Genomic DNA, 12119 nt, shown 5'->3' on the forward strand with positions numbered 1-12119 from the left:
CAACACCGAGGTGCGCCACCCCTCCCTCTTCCCTCCCTCTTCTCTCTCTTTGTGTGTTTAGGTTTAGGTTTAGGTTCAATGATGTTGTGCAATGATGCTGAAACCCGTGAGTGAAGAAACTGTGCAAGTAAATTGTTGTGCAATGATGTTGTATTTTCAAGAACTGATGCAGATTTGATGCTAATGGCCTGCTGCGTCATATTCTCCCAGCCGCGCCCCTGCGTGAGCGCTGAGCACAAACTCACTCACTGTCCGAGAGGTCCCAGTCACGAGGAACTCACACCCTATCACTTCACTGTCTGGTCTGCAAGTAGGAACATCGATAGGCTTTGGATTTCCATTTGTATCCATGGCGCCAAAGTTGACGCTAACCTAACTCGGTGTTTTTTAGTTTTGACCAATCGGACTCCCGAAGTGGAAGCCAAAGGCGCTTTTAGGATCCTATCATTTTAAGGGTTTTAGATGGTAGGGTTATTTCTTATAAGTTGTTGTTTTATGTTAAGTTGTGTTCTGGTGGTCCAAAAACCCACTGATTTGGAAACATTGTTGAGGCCTTTCTGTGATTGGATATAAATGGTGCTGCTTCGTGTTATCTGAAGTGGTTGTTAATGAGTGCAAAATTTCAGAACAACTTGTGCATTCTGTACGTATTAGGAGTTTTGGGTTGTTATTTTGGTTGTGCTTTTATTGATTTTAGAACACTAATTAATTTTGGTTGTGTTTTTTAGATTACTATGCTATGTTTTTTCAACATTTTCAGTTTTCTTTCATGTCTAAAGAATCCCTAGTTTTGAAGGGTGCCAATTTCCATTGCCAACTAACCTACGGAATTAATTAAGTGTTGTTGCTGTTGTTGATTATCAGAGATGGGAGAGGCCGCCACCACAGGCTACGCTCTGCCACACCAAGGTATGAGTTGGAAGGTTTCGAGTTCTTCACGATCGTACTTGAGAATTCCTCCAAGAGGCAGGTATATAAAAGGAGAGATCCCCCCTTCACCCATCTCTTTATCATAACTCTGTTGTTTGCTACATCACTCCTTGACCCATGTTGTAGAGGTTGCCTGACACTTTTATGGAGATGCTGGACGGCCATCGGCCAAAGAATGTGAAGTTGCGACAGGCCGGTAGCGGGCTTTGCAAGATTTGGGACGTGGAGGTGGTGATCAGGAACCACCACATGTACCTGTGTCATGGCTGGGAGCAGTTCATCCGTGCCTATGACCTGAGGCACGGGTACTTCCTTGTCTTCCGGTATGACGGCGACGCCATGCTCACCGTGAAGGTTTCAACACGACTATTTGCCGCATGCACTACCAGGATGACGATGATGTTAGTACGCTCTGCCTCTTCTTCCTCTCCATTTGGCTTTGTCTCACACTGATTGTTTAAAAAACTTTGTTGCATTTGTTCAGGCAATCGGAGCAGCGGCGGCGACTCTGGCTACAACAAAAGCAGCAACTAGTCTGGCTACAGCAAAAGCAGCAGCGAGGATGATCCGGAATGGAGTGGGGAAGAAGAGGATCAGAGTGGGGATGAGGAGGTGCAGCCTATTCTGTGTGACGATGACCTCGTGATGGTGGTGGCTGATGATGACCTAGCGATGGTGGTGGCTGACGATGGGCAAGAGATGGTGGTGGCTGAGGATGACCTAGCGATGGTGATGCCTGAAGATGGCCTCGCGATGGTGGTGGTGCCTGACAATGACCTCGCGATGGTGGTGGCGCCGACGATTCCACAGCCGGGCGACATGAACATGCCAATTATGGTAGAAGACTACATCCCACTGCCTCCACCGCCTCGCCGCTCTTGGCGCATCAGGGTGAGGAAGGAGAAGGAGAGGAAGAAGGAGGAGTGAACTATGTCAGGTATGTCAGATCTCCAAAATGATCTATACTTAGCTTTGTTTCCTCCGAAACGACATAAGTTAGCTCTAATATGCTAATTTATCTCCAATATGCTTAGTTTCATAGGTTTGCTCAATAATGACATACACTTGGCTTACTTGTGTAAAAAATGGCATAATTATGCTTAGTTAACTCAAAAATGGCATAATTAGTTAAGTTAGCTCCAAAATGACCCATTTAACCTAGGTTAGCTCCAATATGATCCATTTTACCTAGGTTAGCTCCAAAATGACCAAGTTTACCTAGGTTAGCTCCAATATGATCCATTTTAGCTAGGTTGGCTCCGAAATTTCTTATGTTAGCACAAGAATGACCTATACTTACCTTATTTTCCTCCAAATTGACATAATAAACTTAGTTAGCTAAAAACGGCATAATTACCTATGTAAGCTCTAAAATGACACAAATAAGGAATAAGAAGAAAAAAAAACAAGGAAGAGGAGAAAAAGAAAGAATAGAAGAAGAAAGAGAAGAAAAAGAAAGAATAAAAGAAGAAGAATGAGAAGGAAAAGGAAAAGGGTAAAAACCTTCTTCTTCTTCCAGTCTTCTTCTTCTTGTTCTTCTCCTCCTCCTCCTCCTTCTTCTTCTTCTTCTCCAAAATGACCTAAGTTAGCTCTAAGTTAGCTCTAATATGCTTAGTTACCTAGGTTAGCTCAATAAAGACCTATACTTAGCTGCTTTATATCAAAAATGACATAATATGCCTAGTTCACTCAAAGATGGCATAATTAGCTAGGTTAGCTCCATTTTACCTAAGTATGCTTACTTCTTCTTCTAGTCTTTTTCTTCATTTTCTTCTTTTTCTTCTAACATTCTTGTTTCCCATTTTGCAGATTTCATCTAATTCACGGAAGCTTGCATGGATGGAGTGCTTCTTTTCCCTTTCTACTTTTATTTTGTATCGATGAACTTGCATGGATGGAACTTGTTATATGGATGGATGGATGGATAACGGTGTTGGATGAACAATGTGAAACTTTTGTAATATGTATGGATGGAACTATGTGTTGTTTATGTATGTATATATGATGAAACTTGTGTGTTGGATATGTCTTCTGTGAAATTTGTGTGTTGAAACTTGTGTGTTCAAATTGAATGAATTTAAGAAAAAAAATAGAAAAAACAGGGGCTATACAGGATCTTTGCCGCCCGCTAGTAGACGGCAAATAGATTTGCCATAAGCCAGCAGACGGCAAAGATGCCACGTGGCATCTACATGTGCAACCTGGGGGCTGGCCTATTTGGTTACTTTGTCGTCTGCTGGTTGACGGCAAAGGTGCAATGGACTTTCCCATTTGCCAGCCGACGGCAAAGCGCACCGTTAGCCCCCTAACGGCCGTAAGCTGCCACATGTGCTGTCCAGGACCTTTGCCGTCAGGCGGCTGACGACAAAGACCATTTCATCTTTGTCGTCCGCCAGCCGACAGCAAAGAAGGCTTCGCCATAGCCTATTCAGCCAGACCTGTTGTTGTCTGCTGACGGACGGCAAAGTGCTTGATTCCTGTAGTGAGTGCAATCTCTCCACATCATTAACATAATTGAATCATATGATAATTCATCAGAGTGCGACAAAGAATCACTCCAAAGTTTCTATTTCTATTGGAGAAGGTAGGACACAGTCGCATAGGTAGCAAACCACCTCAAAGTTGTTTTTCCAAAAAATATATTGAACCACCGCCAAAGTGTCATGGATAGCCCTAGAGATCGTACTACGACAACACCATGTGATACGTATCATTCAACTCGTATGTCATCTAGATTACCCAATGTCACCATGGGTATTTGATACGTCTCCGTCGTATCTACTTTTCCAAACACTTTTGCCCTTGTTTTGGACTCTAACTTGTATGGTTTGAATGGAACTAACCTGGACTGACGCTGTTTTCAGCAGAATTGCCATGGTGTTATTTTATGTGCAGAAAACAAATATTCTCGGAATGACCTGAAACTCCACGGAACATCTTAGAAAAAATAATAAAAAATCCTCGCCAAAGATGAAGACCAGAGGGCCCACACGCTGTCCACGAGGGTGGGGGGGCGCCCCCCTAGGGCATGCCCTCCTACCTCGTGGGCCCCTTGGATGCCCTCCGACGTCAACTCCAACTCTATATATTTGCTTTCGAAGAGAAAAAAATCAGAGAGAAGAAATCATCGTGTTTTACGATACAGAGCCGCCGCCAAGCCCTAAAACCTCTCGAGAGGGCTGATCTGGAGTCCGTTTGGGGCTCCGGAGAGGGGGATTCATCGCCGTCGTCATCATCAACCATCCTCCATCACCAATTTCATGATGCTCATCGCCGTGCGTGAGTAATTCCATCATAGGCTTGCTGGACGGTGATGGGTTGGATGAGATTTATCATGTAATCGAGTTAGTTTTGTTAGGGTTTGATCCCTAGTATCCATTATGTTCTGAGATTGATGTTGCTATGACTTTGCTATGCTTAATGCTTGTCACTAGGGCCTGAGTGCCATGATTTCAGATCTGAACCTATTATGTTTTCATGAATATATGTGAGTTCTTGATCCTATCTTGCAAGTCTATAGTCACCTACTATGTGTTATGATCCGGCAACCCCGAAGTGACAATAATCGGGACCACTCACGGTGATGACCATAGTTTGAGGAGTTCATGTATTCACTATGTGCTAATGCTTTGTTCTGGTTCTCTATTAAAAGGAGGCCTTAATATCCCTTAGTTTCCAATAGGACCCCGCTGCCACGGGAGGGTAGGACAAAAGATGTCATGCAAGTTCTTTTCCATAAGCACGTATGACTATATACGGAATACATGCCTACGTTACATTGATGAATTGGAGCTAGTTCTGTGTCACCCTATGGTATGACTGTTACATGATGAACCGCATCCGGCATAATTATCCATCACTGATCCGGTGCCTACGAGTTTTCCATATACTGGTTCTCACTTATTTACTTTCCCGCTGCTACTGTTACAATCACTACAAAATACCAAAAACATTACTTTTGCTGTCTTTACTTTTGTTGCCGCTACCACCACTATCATATTACTTTGCTACTAAACACTTTGCTGCAGATACTAAGTTTCTAGGTGTGGTTGAATTGACAACTCAGCTGCTAATACTTGAGAATATTCTTTGGCTCCCCTTGTGTCGAATCAATAAATTTGGGTTGAATACTCTACCCTCGAAAGCTGTTGCGATCCCCTATACTTGTGGGTTATCAAGACAAATTTCTGGCACCGTTGCCGGGGAGCATAGCTCTATTCTTTGAGTCACTTGGGATTTATATATGCTGGACACTATGAAGAACTTGAGAGATCCAAAAACCAAGATCTATCCCTCAACTACGAGGGGAGGTAAGGAACTGCCATCTAGCTCTACACTTGATTCACCTTCTGTTATGAGTAAGTTTGCGACACCTACACCTGCTTCTGCTATTCGTTCTGATATGTCACATGTTATTGATGATGCCACTTCTGCTATGCATGATACTTATGATGAAACTACTTCTATGCGTGATACTACTATGCCCCTTGGTGAATTTCTTGATGAACAAATTGCTAGGGCTAGAGAAAAAGAAATTATTGAATCTGAATATGATGATGATAGTGATGATGAAAATATGCCTATTATTCCTGAGGGCTATCTTTTTGATATGGAATCTTCTGCCGCTATTTTAGCTTGCAGGGATAGATATGAGATTAAGAGGTTACTAGTTAAATGGAACAAAGAATCACTTAGAGATAAAATGAAACCCGACCCTGCTTTTGCTACTTCACCTATATGAGTTCCTGATAAGGATTATGAATTCTCTGTTGATCCTGATATAATTACTTTGGTTGAATCTGATCCATTTTATGGCTATGAATCTGAAACTGCTGTGGCACATCTTACTAAGTTAAATGATATAGCTGCCCTATTCACTAATGATGAGAGATCGCGTTACTTTTATATACTCAAAATATTTCGTTCTCATTAAAGGGTGATGCTAAGATATGGTTTAATTCTCTTGATCCTGGTTGTGTGCGTAGTCCCCAGGATATGATTTATTACTTCTCTACTAAATATTTCCCTACTCATAAGAAACAAGCTGCTTTGAGGGAAATATACAACTTCGTGCAAATTAAAGAAGAGAGTCTCCCACAAGCTTGGGGGAGGCTTCTCAAGTTACTTAATGCTTTGCCTGATCATCCTCTTAAGAAACCTGAAATACTTGATATCTTTTATAATGGACTAACCGATGCTTCCAGAGATTACCTGGATAGTTGTGCTGGTTCTCATTTCAGGGAAAGAACACCAGATGAAGCTGAAATTATATTGAATAATATGTTGACAAATGAAAATAATTGGGCACCTCCCGAGCCACCTCCTGAGCCACCTCCTGCTCCAATTACTGAGCCTATTCTTAAACCAACTCCGAAGAAGAGAGGTGTTCTATTCCTCAGTCCCGAAGATATGCAAGAGGCAAAGAAATCTATGAAAGAGAAAGCTATTAAAGCTGAAGACATTAAGAATTTACCTCCTATTGAAGAAATACATGGTCTTAATATACCGCCTGTTGAAGAAACATATGATCTCAATTATTTATTTACTGAAGAACCTCCTGATCCCGATATCCCGACACAGGTAGTAAAGGTAAATTCTCTCTATAGATATGATAAAGCTGAAGTCCCTCCTACTAAAATTGCTAGTCAGTGCCTGGATGAGTTTGATAACTTTATGTTTAAGCAAGACGACTTCAATGCTTATTTTGGTAGACAATTAAAAGAAAATGCTTATATGATTAGACGCTTGGGTGATTATATGGCTAATATTAAGGGTGAACTTAAACTTGTTAGCAAACATGCTTCAATGGTTACCACTCAAGTAGAACAAGTACTTAAGGCTCAAAAAGAAGTGCTTGATGAAATGAATAGTAAGAAAAATGATTATGCTGTTAGAGTGGCTACTAGAACTGGTAGAATGACTCAGGAACCTTTGTATCCTGAAGGCCACCCTAAGAGAATCGAGCAAGATTCTCAAAGAAATAATATTGATGTTCCTAGTTCTTCTAAAAAGAAGAAGAAGAAAAATGATAGAACTGTGCAGACTTCTAGTGAACCTATTGTTGAACCACCTGATAATCCAAATGATATCTCTATGTCTGATGCTGAAACACAATCTGGTAATGAACACGAACCTAATGAAAATATTAACAATGATGTTCATGATGATGCTCCACTTAGTAATTGCAATGATGTAGAAATTGAACCTGCTGTTGATCTTGATAACCCACAATCAAAGAATCAACATTATGATAAAAGAGACTTTGTTGCTAGGAAACATGGTAAAGAAATGGAACCTTGGGTTCAGAAACCCATGCCTTTTCCTCCAAAACCATCCAAGAAAAAGGATGATGAGGATTTTGAGCGCTTTGCTGAAATGATTAGGCCTATCTTTTTGCGTATGCGATTAACTTATGTGCTCAAAACAAATCCTTATGCTAAATATATGAAGGATATCATTACTAATAAAAGAAAGATACCGGAAGCTGAAATTTCCACCATGCTTGCTAATTATACTTTTAAGGGTGGAATACCAAAGAAACTTGGAGATCCCGGAGTACCTACTATACCTTGCTCCATTAAAAGAAATTATATTAAAACTGCATTATGTGATCTTGGAGCCGGTGTTAGTGTTATGCCTCTCTCTTTATATCGTAGACTTGACTTGAATAAGCTGACACCTACTAAAATATCTTTGCAAATGGCTGATAAATCAACTGCTATACCTGTCGGTATCTGTGAGGATGTGCCTGTTGTGGTTGCAAACGTTACTATTTTAACGGACTTTGTTATTCTTGATATTCCCGAGAATGATAGTATGTCTATTATTCTTGGAAGACCTTTCCTTAATACTGTAGGGGCTGTTATTGATTGCAACAAAGGCAATGTCACTTTTTATGTTAATGGTAATGAGCATACGGTACACTTTCCGAGGAAACAACCTCAAGTTCATAGTATCAACTCCATTGGAAAAATTCCATCGATTATAATTGGAGGTTTTGAATTTCCTCTTCCTACTGTCAAAAAGAAATATGATATACTTATTATAGGGGATGTGCATATCCCCGTTGAGGTAACTTAGTGTTATTCGAAATTTCTCCGGTTTCATGATTATCGGAATGAGTTTGTTAACAAGACTTGATCAACCTTGTTAGTGGATTCTTTTTGATGAGCATGAGATGGATGAAACTAGAAGCACAAACTTCTGTACCCTTTCTATACTTTCTGTTAATTAGTAGAAATAAAGTAAAAATAGTATTTTTCTGTCTGTTTCCTGACTTATCCGTGCAATATAAAAATAGCCCGAAAATAAAAGTCCTCAGAATGCCATGCCAATTTAATATGATTTTTTCGGGAATATTTGAGGATTTACTGTGCAAAAATTACCGCGGGAGGAGCTGCCACCTGGCCACGAGGGTGGTGGGCGCGCCCCCCTGCCTCGTGGGCCCACGGTGGCCCTCCTCCACTTATCCCAGCACCCATCTTCTTCCTCTGTCTCACACAAACCGGAAAAACCAACTCAAGCACGAGTTCCAGCCACTTTTGCTGTGATTTTCGATCTCCTTGCTCAAAGCACCTCTCGCAAAACTGCTTGGGGAGATTGTTCCTTGGTATGTGACTCCTCCATTGGTCCAATTAGTTTTTGTTCTAGTGCTTTATTCTTTGCAAATTTGTGCTGCATAGGTGAACATGTTCTTGAGCTTGCATGTCAAATTTATATGGTTCCAAGTAGTTCTAATGCTTGATATAGGCCCTAGGCACTTGTAGGAGTAGTTGCTATCAATATTATTGAAGTTGGTTCACTTTTGTTTGAAGTTACTAAAAATTTCAGAATTTTTCAGAAAATGATGAGGAGATTATTGAGGGGCTCATCGAGCCAAAGCTCAAAGGAAAAGGCACCAAAGCCTAAGTATAATTTGCCGCGCACCGCGAAGATTCGGGCATGTGAATGGCCTTCTGACGATCTCTTGAGAGCAGCCGATATCTATGAAGATTTTCATGAATTGGCTCACAATGCAGGCCTCACCGCTTTCCTCCATGACCAATGCGATCAGTATCTCTTACTCACAAATACCTTTGTGCAAAACTTTCATTTTCATTCTAGGAACTCACCACCTACGGTGGAGTTTCATTTATATGATGAGCATAAGGAGATGTCACTTTATGATTTTTGTCGGATTTGTTTAGTCCCTTTTGAGGGAAAGACAGAAGAACCACATCATGATGATGTGGTTGGGTTTATTGATACTATCACTATAGGAGAAACTAGGAAGGTTTCCGATGCACGAATCACTAGCATACATTTTCCTGTTTTACGTTACTTTGCATTATTTGCTAGTCGTTGTTTAATTGGACGCGGAAACTATGGGAACCTTAGTATCCCTGATATAATTATTCTGCTCCACGGTTTATACAGTGATAACACTTTTAGTATGGGCGGTATTATTGATAGACGGTTAAGTATGAACCGTACCAAAGGCCCCATCTTTGGAGGCATCTATGCTACACGCCTAGCCGTACATTTTAACATACCTATTAGTCATGCTGAGAAAGAAGAAAAGGTGCTGCCCCGTGTTTATCTAGATCATAAAAGTATGCTGGCACATGATTTTATTGTTATGAATAGGGCAGGAGAGCTTAAATATCAATTGTTCTTTAACAAACATCATCCTGAGACTATTATCCTGCCTGCTCCTTCTTTGTTTGATTTGACTGTAGGCACGTACCTTGTTCTGTTGACGGCTATTCACGCCTACTGGAACCCTGCACCAGCCAAGGAGCCAGAACCGGAACCACAATTTGATCCTTCACGGCAGTCTAACTATCAGTGGGATCCGGAGATGATTGCCAGCCAGTGGCAATCGGAGCCTTGTTCTTCCTCATCACACTACGACCCCAACAACTATTATTATGGATATTAGCCAGGCCATCCATGGCCATAGACCAACTTAGGCCAAAAGCCTAAGCTTGGGGGAGTACGTATTTCTCACCGACATTACATTTATGTTCACACACACTCATTGCTAGATGTCGGTGCTCATACTTTTTCACTGTAATATCCATGCTAGTTTATTTTCTTTTTCCTGCTTTCTTCTTGTGTGTTTGCTAAACCTTAAGAAAAACCAAACAAAATAGTAGTAGTTTATTTTTCTACTGTAGTAGTGATAATTAAAAAGAAAACCCAAAAATGTTTCCCGTTCTTCTTTTGCTTGTTGGGAGCTTTCCCGTGTAAATAGTTTTATTTCTTTTCTTTTCTTTAGGGGTTAGTAGGAGGAGACCATAATTAAATTGTTGAAGTGGCTCTTATTTGCATTATTGTTGATTTAACCAAGAGCCCATATTTCCTTGTCTTCTCCTGTTTATTGAATGCTCGCAGATTCCAGCTTAGTCCAATGCACGTACACTCTTATTATTATTCACACCGTTCGGTCGTGCAAGTGAAAGGCAATTATGAAGATATATGATGGGCTGACTGAGATGAGAAAAGCTGGTATGAACTCGACCTCTTTTGTTTTTGTAAATATGATGAGTCCCTCATTCTTGATTCAGCTTATTATGAATAAACATGTTTGCAATGACAATTAGAGATCATAGTTGCTTGTGCCATGCTTGATTAGCTATGAGTTATAATGGTTTACCTTGTGTGCCAACATGCTATTGAGATGATTATGATGTGGTATGATGGGGTGGTATCCTCCTTTGAATGATTCAAGTGACTTGACTTGGCACATGTTCACGCATGTAGTTGAAACAAAATCAACATAGCCTTCACGATATTTATGTTCATGGTGGATTATATCCTACTCATGCTTGCATCCAATGTTTATTAATTTTAATGCATTTACATGGCTGTTGTCGCTCCCTAGTTGGTCGCTTCCTAGTCTTTTGCTAGCCTTCACTTGTACTAAGCGGGAATACTGCTTGTGCATCCAATCCCTTAAACCCCAAAGTTATTCCAGATGAGTCCACTATACCTTCCTATATGCGGTATCTACCTCCCGTTCCAAGTAAATTTGTATGTGCCAAACTCTAAACCTTCAAATAAACATTCTGTTTTGTATGATCGAATAGCTCATGTATCAACCAAGGCTGTCCTTATCTTCCGTGTTAGGCGGGTTATTCTCAAGAAGAGTGGACCCCGCTCCTCACTCACGAGAAAATGGCCGGTCACCGGGATGCCCACTCCCATGCTTTATGCAAACTAAATCAAAATTAATTGCAAACAAACCCCCCCGGGACTTGATGTATGTTGGAGGCACTCGTTGTTTCGAGCAAGCCATGGATTGATGCTTGTTGGTGGAGGGGGAGTATAAACTTTACCATTCTGTTTGGGAACCGCCTATAATGTGTTTAGCATGGAAGATATCACCATATCTTAGTTGTTACGTTGACAATGAAAGTATACCACTCAAAATACAATTTATCTCTATTGCAAAACTGAGCTCTGGCACCTCTACAAATCCCTGCTTCCCTCTGCGAAGGGCCTATCCATTTACTTTTATGTTGAGTCATCACCCTCTTATTAAAAAGCACTAGCTCAAGAGGACAACTGTCATTTGCATTCATCACTATTAATTTATATTGGGAGTGACTATGATTGGATCTCTTTTACCATGAATTACAATGTCTAGTCAGTCCTTGATCTTTAAAGGTGCTCTGCATTTATGTTTTGCGGTCTCAGAAAGGGCTAGCGAGATACCATCTTGTTATATCATATTATGATTGTTTGAGAAAGTGTTGTCATCCGAGATTTATTATTATGGCTTGCTAGTTGATTATGCTATTGATATGAGTAATTATGAGACCTGAGAATTATTGCAAATGTGGTTACACTACTGGAATCAGCTACTTTCCCATCTGCCAGCTCTTTGCCATCAGCTACCAAAAAGCAGACGGCAAAGAATTGGCTGATGGCAAAGACATAATTTGCCATCAGCCAGTTCTTTGCCGTCGGCTAGCAGACGGCAAAGATTCTTTGCCGTCGGCTAGCGGACGGCAAAGAGGGAGGGGGCCCCACTGACGAGCTGCAAAAAACCTAACGGCCCCCCCACTAACGTTAACGGCCACCCCACCCCGCCCCTCTCTCTCTCTCTCTCTTTCTCTCCCCTCGCCGCCGCCCCGTCGCCCCACCACCCTGCCGCCGCCCCGTCGCCCCCGCCGCCCCCGCCGCCCTGCCGTCTGGGCGCCGCC

The sequence above is a fragment of the Triticum aestivum genome, chromosome 5A (assembly GCF_018294505.1).
Source record: "Triticum aestivum cultivar Chinese Spring chromosome 5A, IWGSC CS RefSeq v2.1, whole genome shotgun sequence".
NCBI classification, from domain to species: domain Eukaryota; kingdom Viridiplantae; phylum Streptophyta; class Magnoliopsida; order Poales; family Poaceae; genus Triticum; species Triticum aestivum.